The sequence below is a fragment of the Triticum dicoccoides genome, chromosome 5A, assembly GCF_002162155.2.
Source record: "Triticum dicoccoides isolate Atlit2015 ecotype Zavitan chromosome 5A, WEW_v2.0, whole genome shotgun sequence".
Classification (NCBI taxonomy): Eukaryota; Viridiplantae; Streptophyta; class Magnoliopsida; order Poales; family Poaceae; genus Triticum; species Triticum dicoccoides.
This window is the reverse complement of record NC_041388.1, coordinates 247,298,798-247,320,825: the sequence shown is the minus strand read 5'-3', so window position 1 is coordinate 247,320,825 and position 22,028 is coordinate 247,298,798.

The following is a 22,028-nucleotide window of genomic DNA, read 5'->3' as shown; positions in this document are numbered from 1 at the left end:
AACAATCTTTTCACAAAAGTCAGAGAATATAGCAGTCATACATTTTTGAAAAGTAGCAGGTGCATTGCATAAACAAAAGGCATACGTCTATAAGCAAAGGTACCGAAAAGGGCAAGTAAAAGTTGTCTTTTCTTGATCCTCTTTTGACACGGGTATTTGAGAGAAACCAGAATAACCATCTAGAAAGCAAAAATGTGTATGTTTGGATAATCTTTCTAGCGATCAATAAAAGGTAAATGGTAATGATCCTTTTTTGTAGCTTTATTTAATTTGCGTAAATCAATTACCATTCTATAACCTGTAACAATTCTTTGTGGGATCAATTCATCTTTATCATTAGGAACAATAGTAATACCTCCCTTCTTAGGGACACAATGGACATGACTTACCCATGGACTATCAGCAACGAGATAAATTATACCCGCCTCCAGAAGCTTTAGTATTTCTTTTCTTACCACTTCTTTCATCTTAGGATTTAACCGTCATTGGTGATCAACAACCGGTTTCGCGTCTTTCTCTAATTTTATTTTGTGCTAGCAGAGAGTGGGAGTAATGCCCTTAAGATCATCAAGAGTATATCAAATAGCAGCACGGTGCTTCTTTAGAGTTTTCAATAATTTCTTTTCTTCATGCTCTGAAAGGTTAGCACTAATAATAACAGGATATATCTCTTTCTCATCAAGATAAGCATATTTAAGAGTATCAGGTAAAGGTTTAAGCTCAAACACGGGATCACCCTTAGTTGGAGGAGGATCCCCTAGGATTTCAACAGGCAAGTTGTGTTTCAAAATAGGTCCATGTTTAAAGAATACTTCATCTATTTCCCTTCTTTCATTCATAAACATATCATTTTCATGGTCTAGCAAATATTATTCTAAAGGATCACTAGGAGGCATGGCAATAGAAGAAAGACCAATAATTTCATCTTTACTAGGCAATTCTTTATCATGGGGTTGTCTACTAAATTTAGCAAAATTAAACTCATGAGACATATCCCCTAAACCAACAGAAACAATATCCTTATTGCAGTCTATCTTAGCATTAACAGTATTCAAGAAGGGTCTACCAAATATGATGGGACAAAAGTCATCTTGTGGGGAACCAAGAACAAGAAAACCAGCAGGATATTTAACCTTCCCACACAAGACTTCAACATCTCTAACAATCCCAACTGGTGAAATAGTGTCTCTATTGGCAAGTTTAATAGTAACATCAATTTCCTCTATCTCAGCAGGTGCAATATCATGCATAATTTCTTTATATAAGGAATGAGGTATTGCACTTGCACTAGCACCCATATCACATAAGCCATGATAGCAATGATCTCCTATTTTAACAGAAATAATAGGCATGCCTATAATAGGTCTATGTTTATTTTTAGTATCGGGTCTAGCAATTCTAGCAGCTTCATAACAGAAGTAAATAACATGCCCATCAATATTATCGGCCAAGAGATCTTTAACCATAGAAACACTAGGTTCAACTTTATTTTCTCAAAGGGAGTAGGTGTTCTAGTATTACTCTTACGAACTATAGTTGAAGCTTTAGCATGATCCTTTATTCTAACATGAAAATGTGGTTTCTCAATATAAGCAGTAAGAACAACAGGATCTTTATAATTGATAGTCTTTTCTTCAACTTTAATAGGTGCAACTACTTTTACTTCAATGGGAGGATTATATTTAAACCACTTCTCCTTAGGGAGATCAACATGAGTAGCAAAGGATTCGCAGAAAGAAGCTACTATCTCAGAGTCAAGTCCATATTTAGTGCTAAATTCACGGAAAGCATCAGTATCCATAAAAGATTTAACATAATCAAACTTAGGTGTTATACCTGACTCCTTACCTTCGTCGAGATCCCAATCTTCAGAGTTGCGTTTAATTCTTTCCAACAAATCCCATTTGAATTCAATAGTCTTCATCATAAAAGAGCCAGTACAAGAAGTATCGAGCATGGAGCGATTATCGAGAGAAAGCCGAGCATAAAAATTTTGTATAATAATTTATCTTGAGAGCTCATGATTGGGGCATGAATATAACATTGAATTAAGCCTCCCCCAAGCTTGAGCGATGCTTTCTCCTTCGTGAGGCCAAAAATTATATATATAATTACGATCACGATGAACAAGATGCATAGGATAAAACTTCTTATGAAATTCCAATTTCAATCGGTTGTAGTTCCATGATCCCATATAATCGCATACCCTAAACCATTTCAATGCCTTTCCCTTCTAATATAAAGGGAAGACCTTATTCTTGATAACATCCTCGGGCATACCTACAAGCTTAAATAATCCACAAACTCCATCCACATAGAATAGGTGCAAATCGGGATGCAATGTTCCATCTCCTGTAGAAGTATTAGCTAGCAGTTTCTCTATCATACCCGAAGGAATTTCAAAGTAAAAAATTTCAGTAGGTTCAGTAGTTTGAGGAGCAACTCTTTGCTCTACTAGTCGGGGTGAAGATACCCCAAACAAGCCCCTCAAAGGATTATGTTCCATAGTAACAAGTGACAGTAAATTTCAGCACACTATATAAAATTTTCCTTACCAAATTCCACCTACCAAAGGCGCTTCACTCCCCAGCAACGGTGCCAGAAAAGAGTCTTGAGTACCCACAAGTATAGGGGATCTATCGTAGTCCTTTTGATAAGTAAGATTGTCGAACCCAACGAGGAGCAGAAGGAAATGATAAGCAGTTTTCAGCAAGGTATTCTCTGCAAGCACTGAAATTATTGGTGACAGATAGTTTTGTGATAAGGTAATTTGTAACGGGTAACAAATAGTAAAAGTAAATAAGGTGCAGCAAGATGGCCCAGTCCTTTTTGTAGCAAAGGAGAAGCCTGGACAAACTCTTATATAAAGGAAAGCGCTCCCGAGGACACATGGGAATTGTTGTCAAGCTAGTTTTCATCACGTTCATATGATTCGCGTTCGGTACTTTGATAATTTGATATGTGGGTGGACCGGTGCTTGGGTACTGTCCTTCCTTGGACAAGCATCCCACTTATGATTAACCCCTATTGCAAGCATTCGCAACTACAACAGAAGTACTAAGGTAAACCTAACCATAGCATGAAACATATGGATCCAAATCAGCCCCTTACGAAGCAACGCATAAACTAGGGTTTAAGCTTCTGTCACTCTAGCAACCCATCATCTACTTATTACTTCCCAATGCCTTCCTCTAGGCCCAAGCAATGGTGAAGTGTCATGTAGTCGACGTTCACATGACACCACTAGAGGAAAGACAACATACATCTCATCAAAATATCGAACGAATAACAAATTCACATGACTACTTATAGCAAGACTTCTCCCATGTCCTCAGGAATAAACGTAACTACTCACAAATCATATTCATGTTCATAATTAGAGGGGTATTAATAGGCATAATGGATCTGAACATATTATCTTCCACCAAGTAAACCAACTAGCATCAACTACAAGGAGTAATCAACACTACTAGCAACCCACACGTACCAATCTGAGGCTTTGGGACAAAGATTGGATACAAGAGATGAACTAGGGTTTGAGATGAGATGGTGTTGGTGAAGATGTTGATGGAGATTGACCCCCTCCCGATGAGAGGATCGTTGGTGATGATGACGGTGATGATTTCCCCCTCCCGGAGGGAAGTTTCCCCGGTAGAACAGCTCCGCCGGAGCCCTAGATTGGTTTCTCCAAGGTTCCACCTCGTGGCGGCGGAGTTTCTTCCCGAAAGATTGCTTATTATTTTTTCCTTGATGAAAGACTCCATATAGCCAAAGATGGGCATTACAGGGATGCCAGGGGGCCCATGAGGCAGGGGGCGCGCCCAGGGGGTATGGCGCACCCCCACCCTCGTGGATGGTTGGTGGCCCCCCTCTGGTACTTCATGCACCCAATATTTTTTATATATTCTGAAACATGCTCCCGTGAAGTTTCAGGACTTTTGGAGATGTGCAGAATAGGTCTCTAATATTTGCTCCTTTTCCAGCCCAGAATGCCAGCTGCCGGCATTCCCCCTCTTCATGTAACCCTTGTAAAATAAGAGAAAATAGGCATAAGTATTGTGACATAATGTGTAATAACAGCCCATAATGCAATAAATATCAATATAAAAGCATGATGCAAAATGGATATATCAGGGCGAAAGCGTCTCCTACGACGCGGATGCTCGCGAGGATTGGCCCCTGAACTCAGCCGGAGCCCTCCTCGCGCTTCACTGGGGCGCGGCGATGGGACGACCCGCCACCATCCTCGAAGTGAGACCGATGATGTGGCGGCTAGTCGTAGAGGAGGAGCTGCCGTCGCCGAATGAGCTGCGGCCATCGCCGGGGGCAAGGCCGCCCTTGTCCTCGTCACGGACTTTGCCAAGGCCTAGTACTTCGTCGCTCTCGCCGTCTTCAGGGCAGCACCTGGCGCGGTGACCATCTTCCCCGAACACCCTCACGAAGAGGCCCGTGGCCCCATCGTATTTGAAGTGGAGGGTGCACTGCATGCCCAGGCCGTGCGCCCGGGCAAACGTCTGCCAGCCGCGGGCTAGTGCTACGTTGCCCACGGTGGAGACCTCTACCGCGACCCACGAAGCCTTGCTGCAGCAGCCGTCGGCCTGTAGCCAGAGGCCGCCGGGACCTGAGGCCGGCAGCTCGACGGCGAAGGAGTGCGGAAGCTGAAGCCAGGTGCCGGCCGGGTTCTCTGACCACACGAGGAACTCCGACATCACCTCCACCGAGTGGAAGCTTGGTCGGGGAGGTCGGGCGACCATGGCGTGCCTCCCTTCATGGACAGGATTACCGCATTTTGGGCGGCTCCCGCCGCGCGAGGGGATGCCGCCGCGGCCGCCAGGAACGGCGCCAGACCCCGAGGAAGTCTGCCCGCGCCCCCGAGCAGCCACGGCAGGAGTCATGGCGTGCTTGTAGGGGCGGCCACGACCCCGCTTGGGTGGCGGAGAGTCGGGCCCCTCCTGGAGCGCCTTCCCCTTCTCCGCAGTCGTGAATCTCTTTGTCGGCGCCATGTGTGTTGTTGCAAGATGGCAAAGCAAAGAGGAAGAAGAGGAAGCAAGTGGGATGGAGGAAGAGATGAGCAACAGGGGCTCCGCCCCTTCCTCATTTATAGCCGGAGGGAGGCCAACCGTCAGCCTCCACGATCTAAGGTAATGATGATTTTTTTCTGCATGCTGCAGTTTCTCGTCAAGTTGGGCAGTTGCCGAGGCAGCATGGGGAAGCGAAGACATCCACGACCTGTAAATCGCCACGTGCCAATCAAGGCCGCAGGCTACTGGGGCCCATGGCGCTCCGCACTTGACCTTTGGATTCCCCTTGAAGCCAAGTCCAGGCGCGCCTTGGGCCTGGGGGCTACTTTCAGCATCCTGGGAACGGGGGTACCCAGACTTGCCTGCCTGCGGCCCATGGCGTGGCTCCACCAATGGCCTGGTACAGCCCATCATCATCAACAACCACTCAAGACCCTCACGAGGGGCCAAGCCTCATGAGGCAGACGATGCCAAGACCTCCTGGGGGCAGCCTCCCTAGGCTGGCTCCCGAGGAGTGGAGATATCTATGCAAGGTGCACCTCAGGAGATTCACGTGACATGAGCCATGACGACCAAGGCTAGGCGGGCACTAGCGGGTGCAGAGTGCCAGTTTCCTCTTTGGTTCTAAAGGGGCAAGCGCATGCGAGGAGTCCGGAGGCATCAGGCAAAGGTTTCCATGTCGGTGCAACAAGACCAAGACCAGCAGGACGGCAGGACGGAGGTCACAGCTGAGCCCACGGCGGCGTCACCACCAGAGCCTTTGGCAGGCGAAGACCACCTTTTGTCAGGATAACTTATACTAGTTGTCTCCCTTCGAAATTGGCTATTGTGGGATCCCTTCCTGCCTAAACATTTGGGAAGAGGACCAGGGCCTCTATAAATAGGGCTAGCCACCACCGTAGTAAAAGATTGGCTCATCTTGGATTGGATCCACTCCACCAAGGCCATCTCACCAGCTCATCAAGCTAAAATAACACCTCTCCTCAGGAGGTTGTTCGTCCCTTGTATTAGTTCATCCTCAGCCCGCGAGGCAATGTACCACACCACACTGGAGTAGGGTATTGCACCACAACGGTGGCCCGGACCAGTATAAACTCTCGTGTCTATTGTTCCTTGGGTTCGGCGAGCTAGGCCTAGAGATCGTTGCGAGAGTGAGCGAGGAAGAGAGAGATCTTCGTGCGCACCCCAGTGTTTGAACCTCAAGGGTTTGCCGGAACCCACAATCCGACAGAAGTGTTAGGTTAACGCAGTTGATGTAGTCGAACGTCTTCACGATCCAACCGATCTAGTACCGAATGTACGGCACCTCCGAGTTTAGCAAACGTTCAGCTCGATGATGTCCCTCAACTCTTGATCCAACAGAGGGTCGAGGGAGTGTTTTGTTAGCACGACGGCGTGGTGACGGTGATGGTGATGTGATCCGTGCAGGGATTCTCCTAAGCACTATGATGCTATGACCAGAGGAGTAAACTATGGAGGGGGGCACCGCACACGGCTAAGAGAACAATTGATGTGCTATGGGGTGCCCTCTTGCCCCTGTATAAAAAGGAGGGGAGGAGGAGGCCAGCCACCAAGGGGGCGCGCCAAGGGAGGGGGTCCTACTAGGAATCCACTCCTAGTAGGATTCGCCCCCCCTTTTCCTTTCTCATCGAAGGGGAAAAGGAAGGAGAGGGAGAGGGAGAGGGAAAGGGGGCCACACATGGTTCGCAAGCATCAAGTGATTCCAAAATCCCATCACCATGGAGTTTCTTCATGCGCTTTACACCAATATGACCTAAATGGCACTGCCACAAATAAGTTGCACTATCATTATTTACTTTGCATCTTCTGGCTTCAATAATATGAATATGTGTATCACTACGATCGAGATTCAACAAAAATAGACCACTCATTAAGGGTGCATGACCATAAAAGATATTACTCATATAAATAGAACAACCATTATTCTCTAATTTAAATGAATAACCGTCTCACATCAAACAAGATCTTGATATAATGTTCATGCTCAACGCTGGCACCAAATAACAATTATTCAGGTCTAAAACTAATCCCAAAGGTAGATGTAGAGGTAGCGTGCCGACGGTGATCACATCGACCTTGGAACCATTTCCGACGCGCATCATCACCTCATCCTTAGCCAATCTTCTTTTAATTTGTAGCTCATGTTCTGAGTTGAAAATATGAGCAACAGAACCAGTATCAAATACCCAGGCGCTACTACGAGCATTAGTAAGGCACACATCAATAACATGTATATCAAATATACCTTTCACTTTGCCATCCTTCTTATCCGCCAAATACTTGGGGCAGTTCCGCTTCCAGTGACCAGTCCCTTTGCAGTAGAAGCACTCAGTTTCAGGCTTAGGTCCAGACTTGGGCTTCTTCCCGGGAGTAGAAACTTGCTTGCTATTCTTCTTGAAGTTCCCCTTCTTCCCTTTGCCCCTTTTCTTGAAACTAGTGGTCTTGTTAACAATCAACACTTGATGCTCCTTCTTGATTTCTACCTCCGCAGCCTTGAGCATTGTGAAGAGCTCGGGAATTGACTTTTCCATCCCTTGCATATTATAGTTCATCATGAAGCCTTTATAGCTTGGTGGCAGTGATTGAAGAACTCTGTCAATGACACTATCATCAGGAAGATTAACTCCCAGCTGAGTCAAGTGGTTATGGTACCCAGACATTCTGAGTATGTGTTCACCGACAGAATTGTTCTCCTCCATCTTACAGCTATAGAACTTGTTGGAGACTTCATATCTCTCTATCGGGCATTTCTTGAAAGATTAACTTCAACTCTTGGAACATCTCATATGCTCCATGACGTTCAAAACGTCTTTGAAGTCCTGATTCTAAGCCGTAAAGCATGGCACACTGAACTATCAAGTGGTCATCATCTTTAGTCTGCAGACGTTCATAACATCCGGAGTTGCTCCTGTAGTGGGTCTTGCACCTAGCGGTGCTTCCAGGACGTAATTCTTCTGTGCAGCAATGAGGATAATCCTCAAGTTACGGACCCAGTCCGTGTAGTTGCTACCATCATCTTTCAACTTAGCTTTCTCTAGGAATGCATTAAAATTCAAGGGAATGGTAGCACGGGCCATTGATCTACAACAACATAGATATGCAAAAACTATTAGGACTAAGTTCATGATAACTTTAAGTTCAATTAATCATATTACTTAACAACTCCCACTTAGATAGACATCCCTCTAGTCATCTAAATGATCATGTGATCCATATCAACTAAACCATGTCCGATCATCACGTGAGATGGAGTAGTTTCCAATGGTGAACATCTCTATGTTGATCATATCTATTATATGATTCACGTTCGACCTTTCGATCTCAGTGTTCCGAGGCCATATTTGCATATGCTAGGCTCGTCAAGTTTAACCCGAGTATTCTGCACTTGCAAAACTGTCTTGCACCCGTTGTATGTGAATGTAGAGCTTATCACACCCGATCATCATGTGGTGTCTCGACACGGCGAACTGTCGCAACGGTGCATACTCAGGGAGAACACTTATACCTTGAAATTCAGTGAGGGATCATCTTATAATGCTACCGCCGTACTAAGCAAAATAAGATGCATAAAAGATAAAAATCACATGCAATCAAAATATGTGACATGATATGGCCGTCATCATCTTGTGCCTTTGATCTCCATCTCCAAAGCACCATCATGATCTCCATCGTCACCGGCTTGACACCTTGATCTCCATTGTAGCGTCATTGTCCTCTCACAAACTATTGCTTCTACAACTATCGCTACCGTATAGTGATAAAGTAAAGCAATTACATGGCGATTGCATTTCATACAATAAAGCGACAACCATAAGGCTCCTGCCAGTTGCCGATAACTTTTACAAAACATGATCATCTCATACAATAACTTATATCACATCATGTCTTGACCATATAACATCACAACATGCCCTGCAAAAACAAGTTAGACGTCCTCTACTTTGTTGTTGCAAGTATTACGTGGCTACTACGGGCTTCTAGCCAGAACCATTCTTACCTACGCATCAAAACCACAATGATTTTTCATCAAGTGCGTTGTTTTAACCTTCAACAAGGACCGACCATAGTCAAATTCGATCCAACTAAAGTTGGAGAAACAGACACCCGCCAGCCACTTTTATGCAAAACAAGTTGCATGTGTGTCGGTGGAACCGGTCTCATGAACATGGTCATGTAAGGTTGGTCCCGGCCACTTCATCCAACAATAACAACAAATCAAAATAAGACGTTGGTGGTAAGCAATATGACTATTATCGCCCACAACTCTTTGTGTTCAACTCGTACATATCATCTACGCATAGACCTGGCTCGGATGCCATTGTTGGGGAACGTAGCATGCAATTTCAAAAAATTTCCTATCACGCAAGATCTATCTAGGAGATGCATAACAACGAGAGGCGGAGAGTGTGTCCATGTACCCTCGTAGACCGAAAGCGGAAGCATTAGGTTAACGCGGTTGATGTAGTCGAACATCTTCACGATCCAACCGATCTAGTACCGAACGTACGACACCTCCGAGTTCAGCACACGTTCAGCTCGATGATGTCACTCGAACTCTTGATCCAGCAGAGGGTCGAGGGAGAGTTTCGTCAGAATGACTGCATGGTGACAGTGATCATGATGTGATCCGCGTAGGACTTCACCTAAGCACTACGACGCTATGACTGGAGGAGTAAACTGTGGAGGGGGGCACCACACATGGCTAAGAGAACAATTGATGTGCTATGGGGTGATCCCTTGCCCCCGTATATAAAGGAGGGAGGAGGAGGCCTGCCACCAAGGGGCCAAGGGGGGGAGTCCTACTATGACTCCACTCCTAGTAGGATTTGCCCCCCTTTACCTTTCTCATCGGAGGGGAAAGGAAGGAGAGGGAGAGGGAAAGGGGGCCACGCCCCCTCCTCCTTGTCCTATTCGGACTCCCTTGGAGGGGCGCGCGCGCCACCCCTCGCGGGCTTCCCTCTCTCTCCCCTAAGGCCCATGTAGGCCCAATATTCCTCGGGGGGTTCTCGTAACCCCTGGGTACTCCGAAATATACCCGAACATTTCCGAAACCATTCCGGTGTTTGAATATCATTGTGCAATATATCAATCTTTACCTCTCGATCATTTCGAGACTCCTCGTCATGTCCGTGACCTCATCCGGGACTCCAAACAAACTTTGGTCACCAAAACACATAACTCGTAATACAAATCGTCATTGAAGGTTAAGCGTGCGGACCCTACGTGTTCGAGAACTATGTAGACATGACCGAGACACATCTCCGATCAATAACCAATAGCGGAACCTGGATGCTCATATTGGTTCCTACATATTCTATGAAGATCTTAATCAGTCAAACCGCAATAACAACATACGTTATTCCCTTTGTCATCGGTATGTTACTTACCCGAGATTCAATCGTCGGTATCCTCATACCTAGTTCAATATCGTTATCGGCAAGTCTCTTTACTCATTCCGTAATGCATCATCCTGCAACTAACTCATTAGTCACATTGCTTGCAAGGCTTATAGTGATGTGCATTACCGAGAGGGCCCAGAGATACCTCTCCGATACTCGGAGTGACACATCCTAATCTTGATCTATGCCAACCCAAAAAACACCTTCGGAGACACCTATAGAGCATCTTTATAATCACCCAGTTACGTTGTGACGTTTGATAGCACACAAGGTGTCCCTCCGGTATTCGGGAGTTGCATAATCTCATAGTCAAAAGAATATGTATAAGTCATGAAGAAAGCAATAGCAATAAAACTTAACGATCATTATGCTAAGCTAACAGATGGGTCTTGTCCATCACATCATTCTCCTAATGATGTGATCCCGTTCATCAAATGACACCACATGTCTATGGTTAGGAAACTTAACCATCTTTGATTAATGAGCTAGTCAAGTAGAGGCATACTAGGGACACTTTGTTTTGTCTATGTATTCACTCATGTATCAAGTTTCTGATTAATACAATTCTAGCATGAATAATAAACATTTATCATGATATAAGGAAATATAAATAACAATTTTATTATTGCCTCTAGGGCATATTTCCTTTAGGACAGGATCGACAAGGGCTTCTCTAGCGGCTGCAGCGAGCGGAGCTCGTCGGAGATGAAGAAGACGGCGAGAACAAGCGGCTCCAGGGGTGCTAGGGGGTTAGGCTAGCTTCAGTGGTTCACCAGGGAGTCATTGGAGAAGTGGGTCGAGCTCGAGGAGCAATGGAGAGGGAGGGGGCAGAGAAAGCGGATCGCTGGCGAGCTCGGGTCGGGGATGGCGGCCAGAGGCCTTCCCGGCCGGGCCGTGGCTACCTACGGTCTCATGGTGGTTGAGCGGGTGGAGAGGTGAGGAGAAATGAGCCGGGGAGGGGTCTATTTATAGGCGAGGCCCGGGAGGGGCTCGAGAGCTCACCGGAGCCTTTAGAAGCAGCGCACGGCAATGAGTGGCGTCAGTGAGAGGGGAAGAAGTCGCCAGGGCTCACGCGGCCACTGTGTGAGCTCGGGGACGAGCATAGGACGCACGGGAGGGGACTTAGTCGAGCACGGGGGCACTGTGCCCCTCTAGCGTGGCGCGCGCGTGATCGCTACGACGATTCCGGCATTGACGAGCAGCAGCGAGGGTGCTGGGGTGATGCAGCGAGGCTGGTGGCGTAGTGCGGTAGGCTGGGCGCGGTGCTGAGACGAGCACGAGCTCAACAGAGGCTCGGGCGCAGCTCAGAGCACGTCGATGACGTGCTGGAGCCCGTGTCCTCACGCGGTCACCACGCGCACTGTGCCATCGTGATGTCCAGGTGATGCCAAACCTTGTCTAGGCTATCGAACATGCTTTGTTTAGCCTAGGAAAGGGGTGAACCAACTACTAGGATGAGTGACTTGATCACAGTACTTACTGAAATGTAACATCCCAAATTTTCAATTTGGAATGTTATACATTAGACCATCATTGCATATCATAATTTTTTTTGCTTTTGGTTTTGATCCTAGAAATTCCACTCAACTCAAGGACCCACCGAGAGAGTTGGGGATTTCGTTATTTTCATACTTGAGTTTTCTCAAATTTTGCGAATAGGATCATTTGATTTTAATTATTTTATCATCAATTATTTCTATTACAAAAATATGAGGGAGGGAATAAAATGACTTTCCCAAAATAAAGAAATATTGAGGATTTAATAATAAAATCAAATAAGATTTTATTTCAGAGTTTTTTGGTATTTTATTTGAATTTAGGAAAAATGTGCGTTTTTCAAAATTGCATTTAGGCCCCAAATAAATGTTCAGCTTGTGCGGCTTGATTTTAGAAGCCCGGGAAAGTTTATTTCAGGATTTTTGGAGTCTGTTTAGTATTTCTTTTATTTGTTTTTCTGCATGGAATAATTTAAAAAAAACGCCAACCGAATTTGGGCCGTACCCGAGCGGGACTCCGCCCGGGGGCAGCCTTTACAAGCCGCCCGAAACCCTAATCAGCCGCCCCCGCCCGCCGCCGTCGCCGCCGGAGCCGTCGCCGCCGGACCCGCCGCCCGAGGTCAACCTCGTTTTCGTCGCCCGTTTTTTTAAAAGGAGAAAAAGAAAAAAAATCGCGGTTTTTATTTTTTTTTGTTTCGGTTTTTTAAATAGATCGGTATTTTTCCGATTTATTTAAATAGCAAGCTTTCGTCCGTTCGTTCGTTCTAGCAAACGTTCGTCGTTTTTCTTTTTCTCAGATTTATCCGCGATTTTTCTGATCGTGATTCCTGATCCGATTTTCGTTTTAGTATAACTTTTCGCTCGTTTATCGGATTCAGGTGATTCAAGCGCCTGGAGTTTCGTCTCGAAACCCTCTATCTGTTTAACCAACTTAAACAAGTTTTTGCCACTGTAAAAATTTCCATAGATCCAGAATAGTAAACGAAGCCTGTTTCTTTTGCCGTTTGACTTTCATTGCTTCATTTGATTTGATTCTTTTTGCAAACCGGAGTTCTTAAGTTGAAGCTTCTGCTTAGATCTCTTATTTGAGTTTTACCTGTGCATTAGATGAATACTTATTGTATTCTTGTTTGTTTGTCTGCGATAGAATACCCGGAGTGCGCCGCCTGTTACTTTGAATCTCAAGGTTTCGTGGATCATCAGCAAGGCAAGTAACACTTGGATCATACCTTCTACTACCCAGTTTTATTGCATTTGATCAATCCTCAAACATTGCATGATTAGGATCTAATTAAATTGTGGGATGGGAAGTAGTTGAGGTAGTACCTATTACCTGTTGTATTATCAAACCTTTGGGAGTTACTTCTACGTTTGCCTATTATGCCATGCTATGCTAGTAGTTGTGGATTGGGTGAGTGATATCCATGATAGATGTGAGTTTGTTAATTAATGGTTTATCTAAGGTGGCAACTTAAACACACATCTGGGTGAATTGAGGTACCTGGGTATTCCAGGATCGCCTGTTTTTCTTTATGGACTGCCGCCCAGACCCAAAGGGATCATGAGATTTTTCATACTAGAAACTTCCATGTGCAACCACAAGCTATTATGGGCTCTAGCATAGTTGATTAAGTCGTGCGAACTCTTATAGGGTAGACTAGCAGATGTAGGGGAAAGTAGGTGTAACGGTCTATCCATCGTAAGGTGCTAGCGCTTCTGAAAGACTATGTCTCGGTCATCCGTTTCTCAAACACCACGTAGTGCGAGAAACCAAACGGAGGCGATCGAGTCTTGTGGGGAAAAGTGCGCAAACCTCTGCAGAGTGTATAAACTAATCATGGTTAGTCGTGTCCCCGGTTATGGACAGCTTGAGTATCCAGTACTTGGATTATCATGTGAATCTCAACATGTTACTCTCTAAGATTTAATTTTGTTGGGTTTTGTTTAATGATGATGCTTAATTGGGATTGAGAATGTTGTCAACCATTCTCAATGTTTAACAACTACCATGATAGTCAAATAAAATTTATTCCTTTGTAGTTGGGAAAAATTGGCTTTTCGCAAAACAGTAACCATAGAGCTTTCCACCAGCCAAATATGCATATAGTATAGTTGTTTCATTCCATTACTCTCTATGTGTTACTTTGCCAGCATATTCCATGTGCTGACCCGTTTCGGGCTGCAACGTTAATGTTGCAGACTTTTCAGACGACGATTAAGGAGTTTTAGGTCATGGTTCTATACACAGTGATGCCGTTGGAGTTGATGGACTCACTTATCTTCCAAGCCTTCCGCTGTTGTAGTTATTAGATGGCCTTAAGCCATATTTATTGTAGTAAGTTCTCTATTGAGACACTCGATGTAATAAGTGTGTGATTGCTACTCTGTTATAAATCCTCCGAGTACTGTGTGGTGTCAGCATTACTGATCCAGGGATGACACCTGAGCACAGAGATCAGACTATTTGAGGTCTGGTTGCTACAGAGATGGTATCAGAGCACACGCTGACTGTAGGACATGACCACTAAGCTAAAACCTAGATCACTATTCGCTCTCTTCTCTTTATGACCTCTCATCTTTTCTATTCTTTAGGATGGCGGATGCAAGGAACAAGTTCACGCAACCGTATGACGATACACCCTTTGGACGTCACTTGAAGGAAGTCACTAGATACCTGAACATAGGAGTACCAAGCTTCACCGGAACCTACAACGCCACTTTACCTGAAGAAGAGCGCTGGATGATTCAAGCTCAAATTCCAGGAAGGACGTTCATGCCAGTCACTGAGTCCATAGAGTTTCTTTTGATGCACCAACTTGGAGTCTAGGAAAGAGCATGGCAGCTCATATCGCCATGGGACGCATTGGAGAAGTCTACCGCAATGATCTCAAGGATACTATCTACCAGATTTGTGGGCGCCGAGATTAACACTGGGAGATGATCAGCACCAGAAAGGATAGATCAATTGCAGCTTTTATCCAGGAGTTAAACCAGCACATTCGACGACAGGAGAACCAGATGTGCGCCGACATGATAGACCTGAAGAAGGCAAGGACAAGAATCAAGGAACTGGAGGAAGAACTTAAGGCTACACGTGAAGATTATGAAGAGGAAATTGAAGTATTGGTGGAGAAGAATGACGATCTGATCAAGAAGATCGGAGTATTTATGGGAGGCCCTACACCAGTAGATGAAGACGAAGAACCCAAAGAGATTCGCCCGAAAGACTACATCATCTTCGACGACACCGACTCGGACCCAGATGACAGCGATGATGACTATGTTGATGAAGCCGGAGCAGATATCATGGAGTCTGCAACCAAAGAATATTTCTAGTAGACCACCTCATCAGTAGTAGTAGTCCACCATGTAAATACAGTAGTCCGAGCACTTTTGTGATAGTTAGATCGATTGTATGCCCTTGTTTGAATGAATGAAGTGAATTGTTTGCTTTTGCCTCATGTGCATATGGGTAGTGTTTTCTCTTTAGACCCCCTCTATTCTAAAATCTCATCTTTTCTAAACCCTCAGATGCCTCCGAGACGTGACCCCGGATTTACCTTTCCACCGTAGCTCACCCAGTTGATCCAGCAGCAGAACACATTGATGTAGTTGCTCTCCAGAATCAGAATCAGGGGAACAACAACAACAACCCACCACCACCACCTGTTGACCACTTAGCCCGTTTTCTTAGGCTGAATCCGCCGGTGTTTTCCAGTAGCACCAAGCCGATAGTAGTAGATGATTGGCTCCGCAAGATAGCTAGAGAGTTGACCACAGCAGGATGCACAAATGCGGAGAAGGTGAAGTTTGCCGCACATCAGCTTGAAGGACCCACAGCATCATGGTGGGAGAATTTCACAGCCACTTTCCCTGTCGACACTATCACTTGGGACCATTTTCAGCAGGCTTTTCGAGCTGCCCATGTTTCAGCAGGAGCTATGGCCATGAAGAAGCGAGAGTTTCGCAACTTGCGCCAAGGAGGACGGACAGTTGGCCAGTATGTGGAGGACTTTAGTAAATTAGCACGTTATGCCCCAGATGACGTTGCTACGGATGCAGCTAAGCAGGAGAAGTTTCTGGAAGGACTGAATGATGAGTTGAGCATGCAGTTGATGATAGCAACCTTCAACAACTACCAGGAGTTGGTAGACCGTGCTCTTATGATTGAAGGCAAGCAGCAACAAATTGAGAACCGCAAGAGGAAGTATGGACAAGGGAAGTACAATTCTAGAGCCCAGCAGAAGCCACGTTTTACCCCTAGATCAGGAGGACATTTTTAGCATACCCATGGAGGAGGTAGCTCGCACAATCACAACGGCACCAAGAATGGTAATGGAAATGGAGGAAGCAACGGCCAGAACCGTACCAACCCATCAACCCCAGCCAAGAAGGACCTGAGCCAAGTCACTTTCTTTAAGTGCCAGAAGACCGGACATTATGCCAATGAATGTCCTGAAGGCCAGAATGGCAATGGAAGCTCTGGGAAGAAGCCGAACCCTTTCAACAGGGGACAGGTGAACCACGTTAACGTGGAGGAGGTTGAAGAGCAGCCGGATGCCGTAATCGGTAAGCTTTTGGTTAAGTCAATTACTGCACTCATTCTTTTTGATACTGGTGCATCGCATTCATACATATCAAGGGGATTTGTGGATAAGTATAACTTGCCCACTAAGGTTCTTAGAACACCTATGCTAGTAAGTTCACCAGGAGCGGAGTATATGGCCAGTCAAGGATGTTTTCAAGTGCCATTGAGTATAGGTAGGCATGTGTTTCCCTCAGATTTAATCATTTTGGAATCACAAGGATTGGATGTAATTCTGGGTATGGATTGGCTGTCGATGTACGGAGGAAACATCCATTGCGCCAATAAGACAATTTTGCTTACCACCCCAGAAGGGAGAAGGATCAAGTATGTATCCCGGCATGTGTCAAATAGGACACAAGTAAATTGTTTAACATGAGTTGTGCAGGAGGAGGTACCAGTGGTAAGGGATTTCCCTGAAGTATTTCCAGAAGAGTTGCCAGGCATGCCACCGGATAGAGATATTGAGTTTTTGATTGAGCTATTGCCAGGCACAGGGCCAATATCAAAGAGACCATATAGGATGCCCGCAAAGGATTTGGTGGAGATTAAGAAGCAGATTAAGGAGTTACTGGATAAAGGTTACATTCGCCCAAGTTCGTCGCCTTGGGGATCACCAGTACTTCTAGTGGAGAAAAAGGATGGATCGTTAAGGATGGTTGTTGATTATCGAGGATTGAATGAAGTAACCATCAAGAACAAGTACCCACTACCAATGATCAATGATCTATTTGATCGATTGCAAGGAGCTAAGGTATTTTCCAAGATCGATCTGCGATCAGGATACCACCAGTTGAAGATTCAAGAACTGGATATACCTAAGACAGCTTTTACCACCAGGTATGGGTTGTACGAGTATACTGTTATGTCATTTGGTCTGACTAACGCACCTGCCTATTTTATGAACATGATGAACAAAGTGTTTATGGAGTTTTTGGATAAGTTCGTCATGGTGTTCATTGATGATATTCTGGTTTACTCGAAAAGTGAAGAGGAGCATAAGGAGCATTTGCGATTGGTACTTGAGAAGCTCAGAGAACATCAGTTGTATGCCAAGTTCAGCAAATGTGAGTTTTGGTTGAAGGAACTAGGATTCCTCGGACACGTTATATCCGGAGAAGGTATATCAGTAGATCCCACTAAAGTTGATACCGTGACCAAGTGGGAGGCACCAACAACAGTTGGAGAGATCCGGAGTTTCCTTGGACTCGCAGGATACTACCGGAGATTCATTGAGAATTTCTCAAAGATTGCGAAGCCTATGACGGAGTTGTTGAAAAAGGATACCAAGTTCATATGGACCGAGGAGTGTGAGGCTAGTTTCCAGGAGTTGAAGAAACGCTTGGTTACTTCACCAGTGTTGATTTTGCCAGACCAGACCAAGGACTATGAGGTGTATTGCGACGCTTCACGTCGAGGACTTGGACCAGTGCTTATGCAGGAAGGGAGAGTTGTTTCATATGCCTCGAGACAACTAAAACCTCACGAGTTGAATTATGCTACGCATGATTAGGAGTTAGCAGCTGTAGTGCATGCACTGAAGACTTGGAGACATTTTCTCATTGGAAATCATTGTGAGGTGTACACGGATCACAAGAGTTTGAAGTACATTTTCATGCAGAAGGAGTTGAACCTCAGACAACGGAGATGGTTGGAGCTCATCAAGGATTATGATATGAGATTGCATTACCATCCCGGAAAAGCTAATGTAGTAGCTGACGCATTAAGTCGCAAAAGCCATGTCAATACACTAATGACGGGAGAAATACCAAGGGAGTTAGCCGAAAATCTTCGTGAACTATGTTTGGAAATAGTTCCGAGAGGCTATGTAGCAGCATTGGAGATTCGGTCAACTTTGATGGATAGAATCAGAGAAGCTCAGAAGACTGACAAGGAGATTGCCTCTATAAAGGAGAAAATGAGCGAAGGAAAGGCTAAAGGATTTCGTGGGGATGAGCAAGACACCCTATGGTTTGAAGACCGTGTTTATGTTCCCAATGACCCGGAGATCAGGAAGTTGATTCTACAAGAGGCACACGATTCACCATATTCGATTCACCCAGGAAATACCAAGATGTATTTGGATTTGAAGGATATTTTCTGGTGGACCAGAATGAAGAAAGATATGGCGGAGTATGTAGCAGTTTGTGATGTATGTCAGAGAGTAAAAGTAGAGCATCAGAAGCCAGCAGGATTGCTACAACCATTGCCGATACCCGAATGGAAGTGGGATAAGTTAGGCATGGATTTTATCACGGGATTACCCAGGACTCGTTCAGGCTATGACTCGATTTGGGTTGTAGTTGATCGGTTGACGAAAGTAGCTCATTTCATCCCGATAAAGACCACTTACACTAGTGCTAAGTTGGCAAAGATATACATGACCAGGATTGTATGCTTACATGGAGTTCCGAGGAGTATAGTATCAGACAGAGGAACCCAGTTTACCTCAAAGTTCTAGAATCAGTTGCACGAAACTTTGGGTACCAGGCTAGAGTTTAGCATAGCTTTTCATCCACAGACAGATGGACAGACCGAGAGAGTCAATCAGATTTTGGAGGACATGCTGAGAGCTTGTGCGCTAGATTATGGATCTAGTTGGGACGAGAATTTGCCGTATGCAGAGTTCTCTTACAACAACAGTTATCAATCCAGTTTAAAGATGGCCCCTTTCAAAGCCTTGTACGGAAGGAGGTGCAGGACACCGTTGTCGTGCAATGAAGTTGGAGACCGCCAGTTGTTTGGACCTGACTTGATTAAGGAGTCTGAACAGAAGGTGAAATTGATTCGCGATAGGCTCAAGATAGCCCAGTCCAGACAGAAGAGTTATGCAGATTCTAAATGCAAGGAGACAGTTTACGAAGTTGGAGATAGAGCTTATCTTCGAGTATCCCCACTTCGGGGAACAAAGCGCTTTGGTGTTAAAGGAAAGTTAGCACCATGATTTGTAGGACCATACCGAGTATTGGAACGTATGGGAGAAGTGGCCTACAAGTTGGAATTGCCTCAAGGATTGTCAGGAGTTCATGATGTGTTCCACGTTTCTCAGTTGAAGAAGTGCCACGCGGAATTGGCTGACATACCCTTGAGAGACATAGTGCCATTGGAAGCAATTCAGCTGGATAACGATTTGACCTATGAGGAGAAACCAGTTAAGATTCTAGAGTATGCCAGTCGAGTCACCCGCAGCAAGGTTATCAAGTTTTGCAAGGTTCAGTGGAGCCACCACACGGAGGATGAAGCCACCTGGGAGCGAGAGGAAGATTTGCTCAAGGACCACCCTCACCTATTTTCTAGCCAACCCGAATCTCGAGGGCGAGATTCATCTTAAGGGGGGTAGGTTTGTAACATCCCAAATTTTCAATTTGGAATGTTATACATTAGACCATCATTGCATATCATAATTTTTTTGCTTTTGGTTTTGATCCTAGAAATTCCACGCAACTCAAGGACCCACGGAGAGAGTTGGGGATTTCGTTATTTTCATACTTGAGTTTTCTCAAATTTTGCGAATAGGATCATTTGATTCTAATTATTTTATCATCAATTATTTCTATTACAAAAATATGAGAGAGGGAATAAAATGACTTTCCCAAAATAAAGAAATATTGAGGATTTAATAATAAAATCAAATAAGATTTTATTTCGGAGTTTTTCGGTATTTTATTTGAATTTAGGAAAAATGTGCGTTTTTCAAAATTGCATTTAGGCCCCAAATAAATGTTCACCTTGTGCGGATTGATTTTAGAAGCCCGGGAAAATTTATTTCGGGATTTTTGGAGACCGTTTAGTATTTCTTTTATTTGTTTTTCCGCGCGGAATAATTTCAAAAAAACACAAACCGACTTTGGGCCGTACCCGAGCGGGACTCCGCCCGAGGGCAGCCTTTATAAGCCGCCCGACCCGAGCCGCCACCCCACCGCGCCTGAAACCCTAATCAGCCGCCGCCGCCGCCCGCCGCCGTCGCTGCCGGAGCCGCCGCCGCCCGTTTTTTTTAAAGGAGAAAAAGAAAAAAAGTCGCGGTTTTTATTTTTTTTGTTTCGGTTTTTTTAAATAGATCGGTTTTTTCCGATTTATTTAAATAACGAGCGTTCGTCCGTTCATTTGTTCTAGCGAACGTTCGTCGTTTTTCTTTTTCTCAGATTTAATCCGCAATTTTTCTGATCGCGATTCCTGATCCGATTTTCGTTTTAGTATAACTTTTCGCCCGTTTATCGGATTCAGGCGATTCAAGCGCCTGGAGTTTCATCTCGAAACCCTCTATCCGTTTAACCAACTTAAACAAGTTTTTGCCACTGTAAAAATTGCCCTAGATCCAGAATAGTAAACGAAGCCTGTTTCTTTTGCCGTTTGACTTTCGTTGCTTCGTTTGATTTGATTCTTTTTGCAAACCGGAGTTCTTAAGTTGAAGCTTCTGCTTAGATCTCTTATTTGAGTTTTACCTGTGCATTAGATGAATACTTATTGTATGCTTGTTTGTTTGTCTGCGATAGAATACCCGGAGTGCGCTGCCTGTTACTTCAAATCTCTAGGTTTCGCGGATCATCGGCAAGGCAAGTAACACTTGGATCATACCTCCTACTACCCAGTTTTATTACATTAGATCAATCCTCAAACATTGCATGATTAGGATCTAATTAAATTGTGGGATGGGAAGTAGTTGAGGTAGTACCTATTACCTGTTGTATTATCAAACCTTTGGGAGTTACTTCTACGTTTGCCTATTATGCCATGCTATGCTAGTAGACGTGGATTGGGTGAGTGATATCCATGACAGATGTGAGTTTGTTAATTAATGGTTTGTCTAAGGTGGCAACTTAAACACACATTTGGGTGGATTAAGGTACCTGGGTATTCTAGGATTGCCTGTTTTTCTTTATGGACCGCCACCCAGGCCCAAAGGGATCATGAGATTTTTCATACTAGAAACTTCCGTGTGCAGCCACAAGCTATTATGGGCTCCAGCATAGTTGATTAAGTCGTGCGAACGCTTACAGGGTAGACTAGCAGATGTAGGGGAAAGTTGGTGTAATGGTCTATCCATCGCAAGGTGCTAGCGCTTCTGAAAGACTATGTCTCGCTCATCCGTTTCTCAAACACCACATAGTGCAAGAAACCAAACGGAGGCGATCGGATCTTGTGGGGAAAAGTGCACAAACCTCTGCAGAGTGTATAAACTAATCATGGTTAGCCGTGTCCCCGGTTATGGACAGCTTGAGTATCTAGTACTTGGATTATCATGTGAATCTCAACATGTTACTCACTAAGATTTAATTTTGTTGGGTTTTGTTTAATGATGATGCTTAATTGGGATTGAGAATGTTGTCAACCATTCTCAATGTTTAAAACTACCATGATAGTCAAATAAAATTTATTCCTTTGTAGTAGGGAAAAATTGGCTTTTCGCAAAACAGTAACCATAGAGCTTTCCACCAGCCAAATATGCATATAGTATATCTGTTTCATTCCATTACTCTCTATGTGTTACTTTGCCAGCATATTCCAT